Consider the following 23,412-nt stretch of genomic DNA (forward strand, 5'->3'; position numbering starts at 1 on the left):
AGAAAAAGATAAAGATTTTAATTATACAATAACAAAAGACAAACACAACGTACTAAAAACGTCCAAGAACTAAATCCAAAAGAAAACACAATGAAACACACAGGAATACGTACAATGATCTAACACAGGACAGGGGAAACAGAGAAACTAAATACATTATAGAGTAATTAACACAGGTGTGGAACACAGGACACAGGTGAAACTAATATGTGCCATAAAAAATGAGGGAAACATACAAGGGTAGGAAGTATAACTAAACTGGAAACACAGGAATCAAGAACTACAAAAATAAAACAGGAAACACAACAGACTAGACACAAATACAACACAAGACATGGATCAGTAATAGCAAAAGGAAGACATAGGATAACTAATACAGAACAGACAGGGAGGAAACAAGGAATGAAACACACGGCAAAAACAAAACTAAAGATCAACTCATGACACAGTCTTCCTCTTATGTCTGTAAGTCAAAGTATTTTACATGCTTGATATATCTATGTCTCAGAAAGCCTTTCACATGCCTCATTTTTTTCAGTGGGTCAAAGCCTTTCTTCATTTCCAGCTTACTATGCCAGCTCTGTATTCAAGAGACTGTGCTGCTTTTCACTCAGTTGCAGAGAACATAAAAGCAGCTGCTGCTTAACAAAAACACCACTATAATGGTTGGATGAAACACACACAGCCTCTGAGCCAGGTGAGTTGGTGTGGATTGACCTTCCTGCCCTTGCTATAGAAGCTGTCACCTAAGTGGACAGGCCCTTTCAAAGTATTGAGAAGGTTTCCACTGAAGTCTAAGAGAAATCTGTGTGAACCATGAACTCCTGGAGCAGCTAGATTCTAGAGCTAAGCCTAAAGTCATTCACTACACCCGCCTAAAACCTTATCACCCTGCCTGGTCAGCTGAAAAGAGTCCACCCTCATCTCCAGGATTGGCTTCACAAGCAAACCTCCCAGGTCCCCCGCCGCTTGCAGCACTCTCAGGCTGCAGACCATGGCTGTTTCTTAAAACAACCTGCTACATACTACATATGAATGTAGTAGGCAGTAGGTACTGCCTACTACATACTGTGTCTGAAGGTAGTATGTAGTATGTCTGTTCTGTTGGATCTGTTTTGCAGGATGCTGGGCCAGGCGTCGCTGGATTTCCAGTTTTTACTGGCATATGCCAGTTTTCACGCCAAGTTTGTGATTTATAAAAACATGACAGGAAAATGTGCCTACCGGTAAGCAAACTCTGAACAATGCGTACATACATTTCAGAGGCAGGGGGAATTGGCGATGCAGGCTGTGAGAGGGAGAACTTAAGTCATGTTATATATTGAATCGTTTTACCCACAGATTTTGTTGTTCATTTTGTACCAAATTTTAAAATATCATGATTTATCAACAAACAAAACATGTCAATCAATACTAGATTTCATTGTTGTACTGAAAGCTAGCCATAACTATTCAAAAAGCTATTAACAATTTAAAACATAAGCAACCTCAATTCTCTAATCAATCATTTTATCAGCGTTGCAGCTCTGAGTGCACAGCTGAGGGGCGGGTAGCATGTTATCATAGTTGGCAGGTAGGCTATCCTGTAACACAGTACATATATTTGCAAATAATATATTATTTCACACATGGTTTTCATATGCAATCACTGCAGTTACCACAAGTCTGATGTCACGCATACAACCAATGAGATCTCAGAGTTGGGAACAGTTGTCCAAAAGTAATAGTTGCAATCATTTTGGCAAGGTGTGGAACAATCAGTCTGACTTGTGGTGGCATATAAAAGCTGCATTGACACTCATGCGTAAAGCTGCATGATGGATGCACTCGCACTGCTGGAGGACTTCGCCAACAGAAGAATTTGCAGAGACCGTGTGTTTAGAGACCACTTAGAGTTTTTGGCCCAAGATGATGACTGTCTAATAAGCCGATTCAGATTTCCAAGCGCTGTGCTCCTGGATCTGTGTGCTGAATTAGGCCCTGAGTTGGAGAGGAAAACCTGAAGAAACCATGCCATCCCTGTACCTATACAGGTGTTAACCACTCTGGGGTTTTTGGCAACCGGCTCACATCAGCGGGAATTAGCTGACAGGTATGTGTTTGATATTATTCACCTAAGTATCGTTTACTACCTTAAAACATCTATTGCAAATAATACTATATTATATCCCTAGGTCAGGGATATCCCAGCCGTCCCTTAGTGCAATGATGCCTCCCGTCCTGACTGGCATCATTAATTTAAGTAGTCGCTACATCAGATTTCCTTACACTGTGGAAGAATAGGCCAACATTAAAAGATAATTTAAAGAAATGTCCGGTTTCCCAAATGTAACCGGTGCAATTGACTGCACACATATTGCTATACGGGCTCCATATGAAAATGAATACGTTAACATAAATTGAAAGCATGTTCATTCAATTAACATGCAAGTAATATGTGACCCAAACATGGTGTTTACAAATATAGTGGCAAGATGGCCTGGCTCAAAAATGACTCATTCATCCTGACAAACAGTAGTGTAGGCAGGAGACTACATGCAGGCATTGTGCATGATGGCTGGCTTCTTGGTAAGTAAAACTATTTAAGTTTCATGTTTAATTGCTCTTAAATTGTCTTGAAGGTGTTATGACCCCAAAGATGGCCAGGGGATGAAGGGGAGTAACACGAAGGGGACTGGCCTTTTAAGTGTCCCTGAAGTCAGAAAAAATACTATTGGTGAGCGGGCCTTTTCATTCCGCGCACCGACTCTATGGAACAGTCTCGCTGTTGGCACTAGATTAGCATGTTCGGTTGACGTATTTAAAGCAAAGCTGAAGACCCATCTGATGTTTCTTATGCTGTCCTGTGTCTTATGTTTGTTATTTGTTTTTGAGCTTTGTAAAGCACTTTGACTGAAAGCGCTCTATAAATTAAGTTATTATTATTATTATTATTATAATTATTATTATTATTATTATTATTATTATTATTATTATTATTACTATTATTATTGTTATTATTATTATATGAAATAAATTAATGCCGGGGAAAAGAAGAAAGGAACCAGGTGTAAGCAAATTGAAAGGGGTTTAATAACAAAATAGATTAAAGCAAAACTTAAAAGAAATTCTTCCTTAAATAACAACAAAATAGAAGTCTAAGTCTCACTTTTAAACAAGATCTTTTAATGTTGAGGATATTTCACACTTAACAGTGACAATGTTGCTCATTACAGCTCTCATTTAGAGAAGCTCTTCAGAGACAGTATTAATGGCACTAAGTATGATTTTTTTTCTTTTAAATATATGTTTTTATTGATTGTGTTTTTAAACTTGTACAGCACTTTGGTCAACGGCGGTTATTTTGACTAATTGTATCCCTTTGTGATTGCAGAACGCCGTTGGTGAGCACACTTCCAGACACGTCATGTGCACGGGGCTTACTTGTGCCAGCATGGAAGAATGGAAAGAAACAACGCATGAGCTCACTATACTTTAAAAAGTGTCATTGTTCAGTTATAAAAATAAAGTGACTTAACAAGTTCGTCGGTAGCCTGTGTCATGTCTGTGTCTCCCTCCCTCCCTCTCCAACACTATGCAACAGACACTGGCAACACCAAAGATTGAGGCCATTCTGGCCTCCAGCGGTATGAGCTTGAGGGGTGCCCTTACCCCTCTTGTTGCTATCACACTCTGGCGGTGGATAGCGATCCTCCTCTTAGCCTTGACCTTTAAATCCAACCATTTCATTTTTAATGCAGGCACCGTCCTCTCTGATTGCTTCAGCAACTTGATGCCACTCCCTGCACTTTTTTTTATTTGTCACCCCAATGCCATGACATCCAAACAAGATCTTTTTCCTGGCCTCTATCTCGCCTACCACAGCCTTGATTTCCGATAAGAAAAAATGTATCTTTGTTTTTTTCTCAATTGCCATTTTTGAGTATAAAACCCATGTAATCAGTCAGCTTATATATATGCACAGATATTCATGAGGCACTTTGCATTGACCATCTATGGTTGAATGTGGGCGTGTTAAGGGAGGACGTTGATCTTGATCCACGTACGCAAATTTCTGGGTAGATTATGATTTATAAAGGGAAAATGCGCACAGATGTGCCTGCGAACGGTTTTATAAATCAGAATTTATAATTGAACCCAGAAATGCCCGGAAATGCACACCATTTCCGGGTTCACGTGAACATTTAGGAGGGATTCTACACACTGTTACCCCAGAGTTTAAAACGGTCTCTAAGGGTGCCCTGAAACAAACCTTAAAACAGTCACTAAGGTTGCCCTGAGACAGACCTTCAATACACGTCGGTTTCTAAACAGTCTGTGTGTGATGAGCTGACATTAAAAAGTGTTTGATGTGAGTTTTAAACACAAAACACTGAACGCAAAATCATAAATTCAATATAACAGAGGATGGATTATGTTATATCTGATTGTTTTTGTCAGATTCTCTGTCTAACGAAATAGAGTAATAGAGTCTAATATCATAGATAGAATATATATTAAAGATCAGTTATTTCTCCTGTTAGTTTCCCCGTTGGTTCTCGTTTTCTTCATGAAGAGAATAAACGTCTGACAGTAAAGTTTGTCTGTTAGTAAAAACACTCGTTATATTTCCTGTCAGGTGAATAAAGTTTCATATGAGGCTGATCATTAATGAGCACGGGGTTTGAAAAGAGGTGCATGATTTATATTTGCCCTTAAAGTAATAAATAATTTAATAATGAGGCATTTTAAAAGTGAATCGATCCGTGATGTTTCAGGACAGAATAAACAGAGAGCAGATTCTCTTCATGTGCAGGTGTGTGTTAAACAGGTACCACAGAGACCTGTGGCTCGTACAGGATTCAGAGCCGCCTCCACACACTTGCTGAATACCCTCGTGGCGAGTAACAGCCTGAAAGGCAGTGTCTGATATTTGTATGCTACAAAACGAACCTCAGAAATCTTCTGTGTGCTGGATATATGCTTATATGAAAATAAGCATCCTGCAGATTGATTGACGTTAAACAGTCCCCCGGTTGAATAGAGCGGAACAGGAACTTGTGTGTGAGCATTTTCAATTTGTACTTTCGAAGGTGAGAATTGAGGCGACGTAAGTTCAGAATGGGACGTAAAGTGCCTCCCTTCTTTAGGATTACAAAGTACCTGTCCCACACATTCAGATTTTCTATTTTCTGTGTCACCTGCTGCGCCCTTGGTGTTAAACCTGGCTGCGACAGCGGAGATTTTAATGAAAATCTTAGAAAAGTGCTGCTTGGTGCGACCTCTGAACAACACACTGCCTCTTCTCTCTGAACAGACCCCATTGGTCCTTGAGGGGGGGCAGATGAACTGGGAGGCATGAGGGGGAACTTCTGCCTCTACACACCTGTGAACGGGAACAAACAGTGACGTTGTCCAGTGCTGACTGGAGCCTGGTTGACAATCCCCTCTTCGCCTCTTGGGTGAGGGAGGAGACGGCAAACATGCCCTAGAGAGGTTCATTACAGGGATCTCCGTGACTGCTGTCTGCTGAGCCTCTGATGCCATAATCCATAGCACCTATGTTGAGTGCCTCTTCTTTCCGTCTGGAGGGCTGGACTGGGGCGCACCTGGTGCGGCAGCGACGAAAAACCTTTTGCCCCTGAGAGCCTCGCTGGTGAGCTGCTGGCTGGTCAGATCCCTGAAACTTGGGGTTTCTCGCACTCATGCTGCGTCCTCCTGCTGCCATGGCTTCAAAGCCTGGGCAGGATGGTGGTGGTTGTCAGGGTGTGGCCTTGCACGGGAGAAAGAGGTCAAAAGCCTCCTCTTGCTTCTTCCGCAGGTCGCTAGCTTTCTGCATAGAAGTGACCGCCTCCCCAAATAACCCCCTAGCCCGTGACGGGTAGTAGGGGGAGTCTATGGGGGAGTAGATCCTGGCCGGCAGACCGCGGCAGTGCTCACATTTAGCGGCATCCACTAGCAAAGCCTGGATAAGCTTGAGACCCATACAGCAATGCAGAGGGAATGGGGGTCTCTCTTTGAGATGGTGAACCCGCATGCAGCAAGACAAGGGCGAGACACGACATCCCTTGCTGCCATCTGCGTCCCCCTGAGCAGCTGTGGCCATAAGGAGGAGAGCTAGCTAGCTACCCGCCGACACTAGCGCACCTCGACATGTTAGCTTGTTTCGCAGAGAAAGTGAGTAAAGGTCTGCCACGACACGAAATCCCACACGCAACAAAACTTTTCTTGATGAAAAGATAAACAGACTATGACGGTCTCAATAAGATACTCCCAACAAAAGGACAACCACGTTCTGTGACTTCCACGTCTGTGAACTGTTAAATGGTTATCCAAGTTAGGAGCTGAGGAGAACTTTTGCCATCATAGACTGTACATAAATTCTATAAACAGTCTATTGTCATGATGGTAAGCATCAAAAACATTGTTTAATTTAGAAAAAAGTCATCATTACTTGCAATAAATCAATTGTTCACTCCCTCTACTTTCAACATCAACAAGACATCTTTCATCCGGTGCACTTCACTGTAGTGCAGAATGCCAGCGAATGTACTATTGCATATACATTCTGTCTTCCTTTCCGTCTTTCTTTCTTACTTTCCTTTTTTCAAAATTCAACAAATAGCTCCTTTCCTATCTCAATATTCACATTTTACCTGACTTGAAGAATGGATGCGAAGTTGTGCATGCCTGACTGGACCCGTACCCTGTAACTGACACACCATGACACTCCTTGAAGATCAACAACCTTTATTCAAATCAGAGTTTTATTGTTTCTTTGTTTCTTTGTTATGTTGTTGGTTTTTCAGTGTCCATCAACGCAGATGTTGTGAGGCGTTATTAGCATGTCCTCAAGCTAATCCAAGGAGGCCTCAGGGTGACAAAGCTTTTAAGAGAGCATGGTATTAGATAATGACTTGAACTAAACAGTAAACAAGTCAATAATGCCAACAAATGCTTATATTGATAGTCTGTTGATAGCCATGGATAGATGTGTTGACATTCAACAGATGGTCAACTACACATTAGTTGCTTGTCTATGATTATCAACAGAGTTGACAGGTCATTTATTTGATGACCCTTTAGCGGCTGGATGATACAGCAGGCATGATGGTTAATAACCTGTCTTGAAATGAACTAATAGTCTACAGGCTGTTAGTTGAATGCATGTTACTTGTCTGTTGAAAAAGTTTAGTTGAATGTCAACGTTGACACTGTTGACATTTAACTGAATATCTATTGATAGCTTTCAGAGTGTTTTAGACAGACTATCCAATTAAAGTGTTACCTAAAAAACGAACATGATTGAAGTAGTGTAAGTCAGTTCATGTTGAAGTGCACCTGTAGTAAAGCACATATCTAAATGTTTGGGAAAAGGCAGAGTTTGAGGGCTGTGTTTTGCTGTGAGGGATGAAGGGTGTGTTGTATTTAAAATAAGATAATCCTTAACTAATGGTTGGAGGATCCTCTGTTCAACAAATGAAGGGAAGGGGGCTCTGAAAGCCTTGGGGCAGATCCTGCATGTTGTTCAAACAGTAAATAGTTAAGTAAAGAGAGTGTATTCATTGTAGTGGGGAGGGAGCCTCAGCAGGATGGGCTACGTCTCTCGCCAACATGGACGACATGACACTGGTAACCACATCAGTGCCATGTCCCAAAAGGCTGTAAGAAAGTTTAAATACATTTCTTAAATGGGCTAGTGTGAAGATTGAACCTAGTAAGTCAAGAATCATCTCATTGCCCTGGGGGAAGCTAACAAACAGGACGTTTCAAACAGATTAAGTTGGTTTCATACAGAGAAAGTTAGTTTCACAAAAAGAAGTTACAGTTTAATTCAGAGAAAGTTAAAGTTTCGTACAGAAAAAGTTATAGTTTAATACAGATAAAGTTACAGTTTCATTCAGATAAAGTTATAGTTTAAAACAGATAAAGTTACAGTTTAATACGGATAAAGTTACAGTTTAACACAGATAAAGTTACAGTTTAAAACAGATAAAGTTACAGTTTAACACAGATAAAGTTACAGTTTAAAACAGATAAAGTTACAGTTTAACACAGATAAAGTTACAGTTTAAAACAGATAAAGTTACAGTTTAATACGGATAAAGTTACAGTTTCATTCAGATAAAGTGACAGTTTAATACAGATAAAGTTACAGTTTAATACAGATAAAGTTACAGTTTCATTCAGATAAAGTGACAGTTTAATACAGATAAAGTTACAGTTTAATACAGATAAAGTTACAGTTTAAAACAGATAAAGTTACAGTTTCATTCAGATAAAGTTACAGTTTCATTCAGATAAAGTTACAGTTTAATACAGATAAAGTTACAGTTTCATTCAGATAAAGTGACAGTTTAATACAGATAAATTTAGTTTCATTCAGATAAAGTGACAGTTTAATACAGATAAATTTAGTTTCATTCAGATAAAGTGACAGTTTAATACAGATAAATTTAGTTTCATTCAGATAAAGTTACAGTTTAATACAGATAAAGTTACAGTTTCATTCAGATAAAGTTACAGTTTAATACAGATAAAGTTACAGTTTCATTTAAATAAAGTTACAGTTTCATTTAGATAAAGTTACAGTTTAATACAGATAAAGTTAAAGTTTCATTCAGCTAAAACAGATAAAGTTACAGTTTCATTCAGATAAAGTTACAATTTCATTCAGATAAAACATAAAGTTACAGTTTCATTCAGATAAAGTTACAATTTCATTCAGATAAAACATAAAGTTACAGTTTCATTCAGATAAAGTTACAGTTTCATTCAGCTAAAACAGATAAAGTTACAGTTTAATACAGATAAAGTTACAGTTTCATTCAGATAAAGTTACAGTTTCATTCAGATAAAACAGATAAAGTTACAGTTTCATTCAGATAAAACAGATAAAGTTACAGTTTCATTCTGATAAAACAGATAAAGTTACAGTTTAATACAGATAAAGTTACAGTGTTAAAAATGACATGTAACAATCATTTAAAAAGATTTAACAGTTTCTATTCTCCATTCTAAGATCATGGATGTCATTATAAACACTAGGGGTGAGCCCGACTAAGGATTTGCTTAGTCGAATCTAATTCATCAGATTATGCCCATAGTCGACGAATAGTCGAATGTTTGTTGTTTTTCCTCATTGACCCAAAGTCTGCTTGATGGTGACCGCATGACAATATTACGCATAACCCTTTGCTATTAAGAGACTCATAGCTTTAAGTAAAAGGGACAACAGAATATTATAAGTATAAAACTTATGGAGAGGTTATGGAGAGAAAACTCAAATAAGGCCACCAAGGCTGTGTGGTATATGCTTGTTCAGATGTGGGTTTTAGATGGGTTGTGGATGGAGGGGTTACTTATTCTAAATACAATCTAGTCAATGTACAATGACATGTTACAGCAGTGCTACAGTCCATACATATTAAAAAACAAACATGATTGGAGTAGTGTAAGTTGTGTAAGTCAGTTCATTTTAAAGTGCACGTGTAGTAAAGCACATCTAAATGTTTGGAAAAGGCACAGTTTAGGGGCTGTGTTTAGCTGTAGGGGATGAAGGGTGTGTTGTATCTAAAAAAAGATAATCCTTAACTAATGGTTAGCAGCAAAATTCAGGATTCTTTGTACAACAAATGCAGGGAAGGGGGCTCTGAAAGCCTTGAGGCAGATCCTGCATGATGTTTAAACAGTAAATAGTTAAGTAAAGAGAGAGTATTCAAGTTTTCAGGTCTTCAGATGTGAAGTGTTTTGTTTTTTTTCAACTTTTTTTTTCAGAAAAAAGCAGTACATTACAAAGGTACAGTCAAAAAATATAAAATTTTCTCCCCTCCCTCCCCTTCCCCAATCCCAAAACCCAACTAAGTCCTCTGCTTTCATAATTTAGACATTTAAGGTGACATATCATGCTTTTTTCATCAATATATATTGGTCTAAGAGGTCCCCAAAACATGTCTTTAAAGTTTATGCTCAAAAAAACACTTTGAAATCAGATTTTGGCATGCCTGAAAAGCCCTCTTCTTCAGCCCTCCTCAGAACAGTCTGTTTTCCCTCTGACCACGCCCCCTCAGGAAGTGGATGTGCCCTAAAACCGACCTCTGCCAGAAAGGCAGCAGTACCTTTCTGAAGGATTGGTCACAGATTTAGTGTTTCTTGTTGTTTTATTTGTTAGTATGTAGTCGTGTGTCTTGGTACACAGCTACAGCTACAGCTACGACATGTAGCTATGTAGCTACAAACATGTAGCTATGTAGTTACGAACATGTAGCTATGTAGCTATGCTAACTAGCGCTAGCACTTTTCCATGACAAATAAAAATCATCCACTAAATCTTCAAATCTGCAGACGTGGGGAGTAAAACCAACCTTTGTGTTTATTAAAGCTGGGGTTGGTAATCAGATTTAGATACACTTTTTGTTATACTGGTTAAAATGATCTTTATGTCCTGATGGCAATCAATACATAATGTGTTCTTAAAAAAGAGCGAAGAAAAGCTGCTATCTACAGCCGGAGTAAACCTGGGAAAACACCAACCAATCAGCCTTTTTTGGGTCCCAGAATTTTAAACCATTCAAATCCCGTCCTGCCGTTCTGCCCGCCTCCTGCGCGTACATTCCCCGACGTGCACTCTGAGTCCCTGTCTCCTGTCTCTGCTTCCCCTGACTTTATTTACTGCCCCTCTCGCTCAACCTCAGGCCTGTCCCCTCTGACCCGATGAGGTGCTTTGCTCAGGACTGTAGTCCGGATCAGAGTCTAAAAAGCTCTCACCACGGGGGCTCTGACAAGCAGAAGAATTAATGACATTTACTAAGTCCTACAGAAAATGTATATGTATCATAGCGTCCGTCCGGACGCTGTAGTAATGACGAGCCGATTCGTGAACACGTTTAGTTTTAATAACCGGTCACTGTTTGAATGAATGAAGAACTTCTCTTGTCTCTCCTCTCTCCAGCTCACACACCCTACACCTCTCCTGAGGCCTTCACTAACCGTCAACACTGTAGGAATTAAGAACATCTACACTGAACACGTTTAACAAACAGTAGAGCTGTTACAGTATTATATGTGTTATAACTTTTCTCCTGATATCGTATCACTGGTACAACTGGATAATGCTAGAATGACAGTTGTAAGTACTAACAATAGCCATATTTATTTGTGTTTTTAACTTTCACTATGATAATGTTTTGGTGAGGACCGGTTGTGAATCAGTCACGATCATATGGTCGCAAGTCAGTGGCGCTCGTGCATGTGAGCGGGGAGGGCGTCGTTTCGGAGGAGCTCTGAGGGAGGAGGGGAGGGGTTAGACGGAGTCATGAGGAAATGCTACATTCAAATTCATGCTAGTTTTCCGAGACTGCCAACCCCAGCTTTAAGACAGCCTACAACTAGCGTGCCTCCCTCCTAAGCTCCTTGTTACCACACATGTGTGCAGGGAATTAAAAACGGAGGAGGGATTGAGTTGTATTTTAAACAGTGTATGGGCTGAACAAGCTCCGAGCTCTGACTCTGTGACAGACCGGATATTGTTGTGACGTAACAAAAGCACGGAAGTCTGAAACGGCTCGTTTCACACACATTTACAGAAAGGTGGAGAAATCAGAACAGGGGCAGAATGGATTTTTTTCATTCTCGGGGGGTTTGTAGACATGCCAGGCAAACATATTTCAGGTAGAGAACCATTAAAAAGTCGATTTTGCATGATATGTCACCTTTAAGAGAACTGTATACTTACATAATATACTGTACATAGACACCTTCACATGAGTATTCATATGAAATACAAACACCACAGTGTACCTAATGTTGAAAAGAAAAAGTATATTTGTACTTACATTCACGGACCCATACACATATCTACACTCACCCATCAGCTTGCATATATACATAAACCCAGCCATGCCTACGCATAGGCATTGCCACAGATGTGTGCATGTACCCGTACAGCAAAAAAAGATAAAAATAAAATTGTAATAAGTAAAAGCGAGAATAAGGGTTAGACAAAGTACTGTAAAGCATTGCAAACACTCTGGGGGCTCAACCAAAAGACAGCAAGATCCAGGTACCAGCAGCAACCCTGCATCCACACCCAGGTTTTTCATTTGCTGGCACAAAGAATCCCAATGAGGCCGCGTGGCGGGCAGGCAGAAGAGTGGGCACACTATGTAGCCCCTCCCCGGAGAACGACGTCGCAGGAAGCCTATCAACATAATCAATCAGGGGTCTCCAGGTTGAATAAAACTTATCAAAAGAGCCTCTCAGTGAGAATTTAATTTGAGAAGAGTTGTGACGTCCTGCAGCCAAGATTTGAATGAGGGAGGTAAAGGGGCCTTCCAAAGAAAAAGGATCCTCCTACAAGTCAGTTCTGGCAGGTAAGAATAAGTGGTTACTACAAATGGGGGTCATTTGGGGTAGTGTGAGTCAGCCATAATGGTGTCTAATCTGGGCCCAAATTTTCAGGGTGACAGTAGCAACAGGATTGGACGAGAACTGGGAGGGGGTTAGAGGTAGAGGGCTGCATGTCAGGGCTTGCAGCAAAGATGAGGAGCATGAATCAGCTTCAACTTGATACCATTTGCCCTGAGGAGAAGTGCACCAGAGCATAACTTTGTGCGCATTGGTGGCCCAGTAGTAAGCAAGAAGGCTAGGTAAGCCAAGCCCACCGTCTGTTCTATTCCTCTGGAGCAGTGATTTGCCAATTCTTGCATGTTTACCCACCCAAATAAATAAAGATATAATACTATCGGTATTATTAAAGAAAGACCTGGGTAGGAAAAGGGGGAGACATGGAAAAATATACAAGTATCTAGGCAAGATGTTCATTTTTACAGTTTGTACTCTTCCAGCTAATGAAAGTGGTAGGTTGCCCAACTCTGTAGATCGGATTTTACCAGTGATGTCAGAGCTGTAAGGTTTTGCTCTCGTAGTGATTTAATGGATTTAGTGACAATTATACCCAGATATTTAAACCCTGTGCTAGAAAATCTAAAGGGAAGTGAGGATGCTGGTAAGTCATAAGCTAATTGATTAACGGGAAAGCACTTACTTTTCTGGATGTTTAACTTATAACCAGAGAGGCGACCAAAGGAGTCTAAAAGAGAGAGAATATGGCCAATACTAGACATGGGATTGCGCACATACAACAGCAAGTCGTCTGCATATATAGACTTTCTGTTCTACGCCCCATCTCTGTATACCCTTAAACCCAATGTTCCTCTTCAAAGCTATAGATAGCGGTTCGATTGCAATCGCAAACAAGAGGGGCAACAGGGTGCCACGAGAGAGGGAAGGGGTTTGAGTGCTGAGTGTTTGAACATACAGATGCATAGGGAGAGGAATACAGCAATTGAATCCATGAGATCAGACCATCTCTAAAACCAAAGTGACGTAGACAAGGAAAGAGAAAGGCCCACTCCAACCCCGCGAAGGCCTTCTCAGCGTCTAAAGATATAACCACTTCCGGCTCATTAAAGGAGGATGGTGAGTGGATGACACTCAGAAGCCTCTGTATGTTTGTAAATGAATGCCTCTCCCTCATGATGCCAGTCTGATCATCAGATAATATTGAGGGCACAACAGATTCTAAACGACGAGCAAATATCTTGGCAAGAATCTTAACATCAACAGATAGGAGTGAAATTGGGCGGTACGAAGCACAGTTTAATGGGTCTTTGTCTATCTTAAAAATTAGAGAAATACAAGCCTGCTTGAGAGTGGGTGGAAGTTAACCTCAAGAGTTAGAATGGTTGAACATTTCAAGCAGTAGTGGGGCCAACTGATCTAAGATATTTTTGTAAAATTCAACTGGGTACCCATCAGGCCCTGGTGACTTGCCACTGTGCATTGACTGAACTGCCTCCCTAATTTCAGCAAGATTTAAAGGGGCATCTAGCTTTTGATGGTCCGTGGTGGACATTTTAGGCATGTCTAAGTTATTAAAGAAACGCGTTAGCTGGGATTCGTCCTCAGAGAATTCAGAAGTGCAAAGCTTGGAGTAAAATGACTTGAATATATTATGTATTTCACCTGGGTCAGAGTTTAAGGAACCTGACTCATCCTGCAGTTGTGTGATCTGGCTCGTGGCCCTCCTAGCCTTCAGTTGCTGAGCTAGGAGGTGACCAGACTTGTCTCCATGCTCATACATGGTCCCTAGAGAACGCAAAAGGAGCTGCTCTGCGTCCCCTGTAAGCAGAAGGTCAAGCTCCATTTGGAGCCTAATCCTGTCCTTATACAGATCCGATGACGGGTTAGATGAGAGTTGGTTGTCCAAGTTAGCAACGGATTCTTCTAATTCCCTCTTGCGCGTTCTACATAGTTTATTAGTGTGAGAAGTGTAGGAAAAATGTTTACCTCTTATAACTGTCTTAAGTGTTTCCCAAAGTAAGGAAGCAGAGGCGTCCTCATTTTTATTGGTCTCACAGAAGAATGTGATTGACTCAGACACTTGTTTACAAAAGTCTGCATCAGATAGTAAAAGGGGGTCCAAACGCCAAGGTCTAAACTCTCTAGGCCTGAGGTCAAAGTGAATGTCTAAGATCACTGTGGAGTGATCCGATACTGTTATTGGTGTGTACTGCATCGAGCTTACAGCTGGAATGAGTATTTTGTTAATGATAAAATAGTCAATACGTGAAAATGAACAATGCACGTGAGAGAAAAAAAAGAGTACTTTCTTATGGCAGGGTTCAAGAATCTCCATGGATCTACGAAGCCATATTCGTCCATAAAGGTGGAGACTCTTGGACTTGATCTGTCAAGCGCTGGGTCCAGGACACAGTTCATGTCTTCTCCCAGAATCAGTGAGTGCGAACTTAGGTTTGGGATAGAAGACAGCTACAGCTTCATGAAAACATGAACATCCCAATTGGGAGCGTAGACAGAGGCCAAAACCACTGGTTTTTGGTAGAGGGCATTACTGGCAATAACATATTGGCCATTTACATCTGAAAGGATAGTATTTAACGTAAAATGAACATTCTGCCTTAGTATAGCTACACCCCTTGCTTTCAAGATAAATTTAGAGTGGAGGATCTGTCCAATCCATGGTCTGCTCAGTTATTGATGATCTTAATTTCGTAAATGCGTTTTTTGAATAAACATTACATCGGCATTAAGACTCTTAATATGTGAAAAGATCTTAGCTCGTTTCACCGCCACATTAAGGCCACCAGTGTTAAGCGAAATTATCCTCACCGCCTGTCCGCAACTGGCCACCATACCAGTCACATTAGCCATACAGGCTTATGCTGTTTCCGGAGAAAAAAACAGACTGAGTCCAGGGTGCAAGCTGCAAAGAGCACAACAAGTACAACATACAGATACAAGACAAAAATGTGTATACAAGTCTATTAAGTAAAGGCTCCTAATAGTAGTGCAGACGAAAAGACTTCCCACCCAGACAATTTAACCAACATGTTAGATCCCCCCGTGCCCAAGCTAAACCCTATTCTACACGCTTCGAAACCATTAACTTCTCCCCAACCATATAAACCTTTCTTGCCATGCTCCATGGCACAAACCTTCCTTTCCTTGATTCCTTCCCTACTCAAGACGTCTCAGCACCCGTATTCCCTTGTTAAAACCCCTATGTTCAGTGTAAGAAGTAAACAGGAACTAGATGCAGACAGCATTAATGCAGGATCAAAAATAGGAAAATAATAAACAGTAATAAGTGAGTAGAAATAAATAAAATAGAATAGACAAATAAGCAAAAATAAAATATAAAAATTAGTGAATAGATAAAATATTAAAAAAATAATAAAATAATAATAGATAAGTAAATAAATGCATAAAAAAAGTTATGTACATATATATAGAGATACACACACATACACATAGACACATGAAGTAATATGTATATAATCGAAACAAATTCAATAAATAATTAGAAATAAGAAAATAAATAAGAAATACAAATCTTTTAAAAAATTAGTTAATTAATAATAGTAATAAAAATAATAATAATAAATTAAGAACCCTGAGTATACATGTAGTAACAACTAATATTGAACTATGTGGAACAGAATCGCAAGCATAAATCCACCTAGAGGGACCAGGTCAGTTAAAACACAGTGTTTTGTAGAGCCCGAACAGTCTCTAGTTAAACCTACAGTGAGAAACATAAGGCACTCGAGTTGGTAACATAACTAAAAGTGCCAACAGCCTGACCCCAGCCGAACAACACAATACAAACCAATACAAATAATACTCACTATCTGTGATCCATGAGGGTCCATATGTATTAGTAGGAGTACAAAAAAACACCTTATATACAAGTCTGTAATGATGCAGTGATGCTTCTCCATGTTAGCCCAGCCTAGCCTGGTGGCTAGGCTAGCCGTCCGTCTGCTCTGACTAATAGTCGGCCGCGGAGGCCGCAGCATCCTCGACCGTGGTGAACCTCCTCCTGGATCTGCTTTCGAGCGTGATGTGTATCTGCACCACCTTACCCTGGTATTGGAGGCTTCTCGAATGATGAGGTCTTTGGTTTGATAATGATGGAGCCGAATGATAACCGGTCGCGGCCTGGAGCCCGGCTGGGGGTTAGCAGCAAGCGGTCTATGAGTGCGGTCTAGTTCAGGTGGAGATTGCAGGACCTGGTCTCCTAGCAAATCAACCAGGAGCTTTGAAAAGAACTTTGTAGGCCGGGGGCCTTCGATTGATTCAGGAAGACCAACAATATGAATATTATTCCTGCGGCTCCAGCCCACCAGATCCGCCGTCTTAGCAATTAGCTTACTGTTGCTATCAGCTAGCGCCGCACACCGGTCCTCCAGTGCCTGAATCCAACTGCCATGCATGTTGGCAGCTGATTCCAGAGATGTCATGCGTTGACAGTGCTCCATTATCGTGGTCTGATTTTTAATCAGTTGCTCCTCAAGAACTGTGAGGTTTTTCTTGTTGTCAGCCGATATGCTAGCTCAGTGTTCCTCTAGCAGTCTAGCGATGTTAGCAAGACATAATAGTAACAATAATAATACATTTTATTTAAAGGCCTTTCTCTGCACTCAAGGACACCGCACAAATATATATATATACATGAATTTACATTAAAGGAAACAAAATCAAAATCAAAACAAAAACAATATAGACTGACAGAGTGGTAAGAAGATAGAAACAATAAAAAGTGAAAGTGCAATTCAGACGGAGTAGGCGGGTTATAAACAGACGTGTTTTGAGTTGTGCTTTGAAATGGGGGAAAGAATCTGTGTTTCTGAGTTGAGGTGGTAATGAGTTCCAGAGATGGGGAGCAGAGCGGCTGAATGCTCGGCTCCCCATAGTGGTGAGACGGGCGGAGGGGACAGACAGGTGTATGGAGGAAGAGGATCTGAGGGAGTGGGAGGGAGTGGGAACATGGAGGAGGTCGGACAGATATGGGGGGACAAGGTTGTGGATGGTCTTGAATGTTAACAGGAGAACTTTGAAATTAATACAGAACTGAACAGGGAGCCAGTGGAGCTGTTGGAGGACAGGAGTGACGTAGTGGATGGAGGGGGTTCGGGTAATGATACGGGCAGCTGAATTGAGCTGTTGCATGTGGTCGGGGACTCGCCATCGGCTCTCTTAGACTGAGTTGTTTTTGACATTATGCTTGCAAATAGTTCTGTAGAATGGGTTATATTATTTTATGTTCAAAAAGATAGACGGGGTTACAAAAAAAACCCACTAAAAACCAAATAACTTAAGATCCACATCCCGTCAGAATCTGGAATAAAATCTTTGATCATGTCATTTTACTAATAGCCTTAAATGGAAGTGAGCTCTGGGGACCAATCACCGGACTACAGTTTGATTCATGGGACAAACACCCAATAGAGTCTCTGCATGTTGAATTCTGTCGGAGCATCCTCAATGCACAGAGGAACACACCAAGTCAGCTGTCGAGCTGAACTGGGACTTTCCCAACAGTTTTTAACATTCAGAAACAAGCGCTTCCATTCTGGACAAGCCTGGACTTGAGTCCAACAGAATTATTGCATCTATCTCATCTTCATTGATGATTTTTACCCCTGGTATTCGTTAGTGACAAAGACACAACTGGGGGACGTCTGTTTAATATTTGACGTTTGCAGTTTTTGCTGCTATTACCGTAAAAAGCTCCGCGTCTACAGTTTGATTTAATCCAGTTTGGTGTTACATCAGACACATTTAGTAAGTTCTGATCAACTCCTTGTTGAAAGATACAGATGCATTTCAGAGTGCCATGAACTGACTGACTGTCCAGTGTGCCTGTCACTGCAGGTGCATTCAAGGACCGTCGTAAATGTGCAATACAGCCCTTTCATGGCATTTTTCTGTGAGTCAAGGGAATCAAAATACAGTCACAGTGGTCACATCAAGAATGTTTTCTTTTGACTTTTTAGCAGGGCCAGGCTGAATTATTTAACTTAAGATATTACACAAGTAAAAGTGTTACGAGTGAAATGTTGACAATTTTAACACTTGGGACCACCCTGATACCAATATCTGATCGACTACAAGAATTATTTAAGGAGTGAAGATGTTTGGGCAAAAATCAAAGACTAAAATGTTTTGAGTTTCCGCCGACTAAAACTAGACTAAAATGTTTTGAGTTTTTGTCGATTAAAACTAGACTGAAACTATAAAGGGCTGAAAAGACTAATATGTGACTAAAAATTACAGGCATTTTTATCTAAAGACTGAGACTAAATGTAAAATAGCCGCCAAAATTAACACTACTCAGCAGGGATGCCCACACATTCCTCTCCCCGTCCACTTCCACCAGCTCTTCTGGGAGGATACCGAGGCGTTCCCAGCTCAGCTGAGAGATATAATCTCGCCAGGGTGTCCTGGGTCTTCCCCGTGGCCTCCTCCCAGACGGACTCACCCAAAACACCTCCCCAGGGAGACGCCCGGGAGGCATCCTGACCAGATGCCCAAACCACCTCATCTGGCTCTTCTCGATCCGGAGGAGCAGCGGCTCTACTTTGAGCCTCTCCCGGATGTCTGAGCTCCAGACCCTATCTCTAATGGTGTGTTCACACCAAATGCGAACGATCATGCTAATCACGCAAATACAGACGTGAGAATGTTTTGTGTTCACTCGCTCTATTCACGGGAATGACTCGCTCTCAAAATCGCTTGTACAGAGTGCTCAAGACGCAAATATTCGCAAGAGGGAGGGGGGCTCCCACGCCACAGCAACTTGTGTCAAACAAGGTTGAGCTCGGGGACATTGAATGGGGAAGCCGGTTATGCTAAAGGGGGTGGAGCTAACTTCCTACTACAACCAATAGTAGTATTCAAGTGACAGACAAAGTTTTCATAACTCACCACATAATCCTGCTCACTCTCTGTCCTCACAGTGAGCTCCTGTTTATTCCTGATCCCTTAAAAAAAGGTAGAGTCACAGAGTTTGGGGAAGCTGCATGGAGATATAATAATAATAATAATAATAATAATAATAATAATAATAATAATAATAATACATTTTATTTATAAAAGCACTTTAAAAGATTCTCCAAGCGCTTTACAGGAAAGTAAGATAAAATTATACAATAGAAAAGCAAAGGAAAACAGTGCAAAAAAAAAGCAAAGAAGAGCAAGGCAGCAAAATAAAACAAAACAAGAAAAAAAAAATCAATTATAGTTTAAAAGCCTTTGTAAAAAGGTGTGTTTTGAGTCCGGATTTGAATTTGGTGAGTGAGGGAGAGAGTCTGAGGTGTTGGTGGAGAGAGTTCCAGAGGGTGGGGGCAGCGACAGAGAAGGCCCTGTCCCCCCAGGTTCGGTGCTTGGGTTTGGTGAGAGGGGTGAGGAGGTTGGCGTTGGTGGAGCGGAGGTTGCGGGAGGGATTATATGGCTGCAGAAGGTCGGTGAGGTAGGAGGGAGCTAGATTGTGGAGGGCTTTGTAGGTGATGAGGAGGATCTTGTACTGAATTCTTGAGGGGATGGGAAGCCAATGGAGGTTCTGGAGGACTGGGGTGATGTGATCTCTGGAGCGGGAGTGAGTGAGGAGGCGTGCAGCTGAGTTTTGTATGTATTGTAATTTGTTGAGGAGGGTGTTGGGTGTACCGTAGAAGATGCTATTGCAATAATCGAGTCTTGAGGTGATGAAGGCATGGATGAGAGTTTCAGCTGCAGTGAAGGGAAGGGAAGGGCGGAGACGGGCAATGTTTTTGAGGTGGAAGAAAGCATTTTTTGAAATATTGTTTATGTGTTGTTGAAAGTTGAGTGACTGATCAAAAATTATACCAAGGGTACGGATGTGGGTGGATGCTGAAACAGTGGAATTATCAATAGTGAGTGAGAAGTCTGGGCAGGTGGAAGTGAGGGATTTTGGGCCTATGATAGGAATTTCGGATTTATTACAATTGAGTTTGAGAAAGTTTGTTTGCATCCAGGAGTTTATTTCAGTGAGGCAGTTTGTGAGGGTGGTGTGGGAAGCAGTGGAAAGATGTGGTTGAAATGTAAAACTGGATGTCGTCGGCATAACAGTGGAAATGGAGGCCATGGCTGTGTATGATGTGACCAAGGGGGAGCATGTAAAATGAAGAGGAGGGGACCAAGTACCAAACCCTGGGGGACACCATGAGAGAGGGGGGCTGTGCGTGACTTGAGGTTGTTGATGCTGATAAACTGGTGGCGGTCAGAGAGGTAGGATTTGAACCAGGAGAGGGTGGTGCCAGTGATACCGAGGGAAGATTGAAGGCGGGTGAGGAGGATGGAGTGATTGAGGGTGTCGAAAGCTGCACTAATGTCCAGGAGGAGGAGGATGCTGAGGGAGTTGTTATCGGATGAGAGGAGGAGGTCGTTGGTGATTTTGAGAAGGGCTGTTTCTGTGCTGTGATGAGTTCTGAATCCGGATTGAAATGGTTCGTACAGTTGATTGGAGTGAAGATAGGCTTTGAGCTGGGTGGTGACAGTGCGTTCGAGGATCTTTGACAGGAACGGGAGGTTGGAAATGGGACGGTAATTGTTGGGGCTGTTCTGGTCGAGTCCTGGTTTTTTGAGGATGGGTGTGACAGAGGCGAGTTTGAGGGCGGAAGGGACAGAACCAGTGGATAGGGAGGAGTTGATTATGGAGAGGATAAGGGGTTGAAGGGCAGGGAGACAAGCTTTGGTCAGTGAGGAGGGGAGGGGGTCCAGGATGCAGGTTGATGTCTTCATGCCGGAGAGTAATTTATTGAGATCCAAGGGGGAAATTAGGCAAAACTGAGAGAGAGACTGGGTTGTTAGGGGGGGGCTGATGGGTGTGTGGCTACGGGTGGGGAGGGCAGAAGTAAGCAGTTCTGTGTGGATGTTTTCGTTTTTTTCTTGAAAGAATGACAGGAAAGAGTTGCATTTGTCTGCTGTGAATGAGTTGGAGAGATTGTCCATGGGTTTGAGAAGCTTGTTTATTGTTGAGAACAGGTGCTTTGGGTTGGTAGAGCTGGAGTGGATGAGGTTGGAGTTGTAAGTGGACCGGGCGGTATGGAGGGCGTCATTGTAGTGGTGGAGAAAGTCCTTGTGTGCCAGGGTGTGTACGGTGAGGGATGTTCGTCTGGCGAGGCGTTCGAGTTGGCGTTTCTTTGATTTCATCTGGCGGAGTTCAGGGACAGGGAAGAGGGACAGATGGACTTGATGTTGCGGTAGGTAATGGTGCGCTTCTGTTTGGGTTTAGCGATGGGGGTGGCTAGGTCTATGAGGATGGCTAGGTGGTCAGAGATGTTGAGGTCGGAGCTGGAGATGGGATTGATGGTGATGCCAGTGGAACAGACCAGGTCCAAAGTGTGTCCATGGTTATGGGTGGGGAAGTTGACGTGCTGGGTGAAGTTAAAACATTGCAGAATGTCCAGAAATTCTCTTGCGGTTTTGCAGTGGGTGGAGTCAATGTGTAGGTTGAAGTCTCCAAGGAGGAGGATGGAGGGTGAGACGGCGCAGAGTTGGGTGAGGAATTCAGAGATGTCAGAGAGAAAAGATGGGTTATGTTTGGGAGGGCGGTAGATTATTGCAATGGTTAGGGGTTTTGGACCAGAGAGTTTGAATGACAGATGTTCAAATGATGGTGGAGAAAGGATAGTGGTGAGGGATGTGTTTGTTTGTTGGCGGAGGACAGCAGCTATTCCACCGCCATGGCTGTCAGGGCGTGGCTTGGCAAGATAACAGTATCCAGGGGGGGTGGTTTGGTTCAGAGTGTAGTAGTTCAGTGGTTGTTGCCAGGTTTCAGTGAGACAGAGGATATCCAGTTTATTGTCAGTGATGAATTTGTTGATGATGAGACTCTTGTTATTTAATGACCGGGTGTTGAACAGTGCGACTTTCAGATGATGTGAACTGATTTGGTGGGAGGACTTAGGGAGAGAGCGGAGGTTGGCTGTGTTGACGTGCTTTTTGATGTGGGGATGAGGTGCAGAAATGGGAGTGGAACGGCGTGTTGTCCAAATGGATGGGATAGAGTTAGGGGATGTGAAGTTATAAATGATCTGGCACTGTGAGGGGTGACTGGGCTGGATGTAGATGAGGTTTTGCTTGTTTACTGATTTAATACCGGTATTTGGACAGGGTAGCCTTTCTGTAGTGATGGTGTGAATAGGATGAACTGTTGTTGTGGATGGGGGTAATGACACAGGGGGCGGGTAGGGGGAGCTCTCGCGCAGACAGGTGGTTTGGGGTGGCGGCGGAGAAGAAGAGGGGGGGCGTGTGAGGGGAAGGTAAACAGTCATGCAGCAGGTGTTAGCGATTGAACGGAGTATTGAATATTTGCAGCTAAAATGCGGGTGCCCAGTGAAGAGTGGTGGATGCCGTCTGATGAATACAGATCATGCCGGTTCCAGAACAGATTAAAATGGTCTATGAAGGATATTTGGTGGGAAATGCAGGTGGACTGGAGCCAGGTGTGGAGACTGAGGAGACGGCTGAAACGCTGTGAGCCGCGACCGAGTGTGGGAGTTGGACTGCTGATAAAAACACGCAAGCCGCAGCTGCTTAAAAGATTAAGAGCTTTTTAAAATCCATTTTCGTCACCTCCGACTGACTCCGTGCGGTGTTGTTGATTCCGACATGAACAACGATTTTGGTGACGGAGGACGGGACGGACTGCAGCAGAGCGGGGAGCCTGGAGAGGAGATCGGGGACCGTGGCTCCCGGAAAACAGCGGGTGATGGCAATGAAGAAGCGGACACGTCTCACGATGGAGTCTCCGACTATGAGAGCAGTCGGAGGGAACAGTGGTCAGGGAGATGAGTGACGGCTCTCAGGCGGGGATGGAGGGGAGGAGGACGGTGAGGGGGAGACCGCAACAGGTGGCGGAGCAGACGGGAGAGGCAGCAGCCTGACGTGGCGCCGGAGTTAACTGCGGCACGGAGCGGCGGGTCCTGGGGCGGGTTGAGTGCACGGGGATGGCCGAGGGAAGAGGCTGAGATGACGGTGAGGGAGACGGAGCAGGTGTCTGGGAGGTAGCAGAGAGAAGAGGGAAGTCATTCATGGCGAGAATGT

The 23,412-nt window shown here is 42.4% G+C and overlaps 1 long non-coding RNA gene across 1 annotated transcript; it reads left to right on the top strand.

Moving 5' to 3' along the window:
- Window positions 1-2,533: 2,533 nt before the first annotated feature.
- Window positions 2,534-3,523, top strand: LOC117813235. Its single transcript, XR_004631368.1, has 2 exons — window positions 2,534-2,716; window positions 3,374-3,523. It is a non-coding gene; the product is annotated as an uncharacterized LOC117813235 (long non-coding RNA).
- Window positions 3,524-23,412: the final 19,889 nt, after the last annotated feature.

This window comes from Notolabrus celidotus, chromosome 5 (assembly GCF_009762535.1).
Source record: "Notolabrus celidotus isolate fNotCel1 chromosome 5, fNotCel1.pri, whole genome shotgun sequence".
NCBI classification, from domain to species: domain Eukaryota; kingdom Metazoa; phylum Chordata; class Actinopteri; order Labriformes; family Labridae; genus Notolabrus; species Notolabrus celidotus.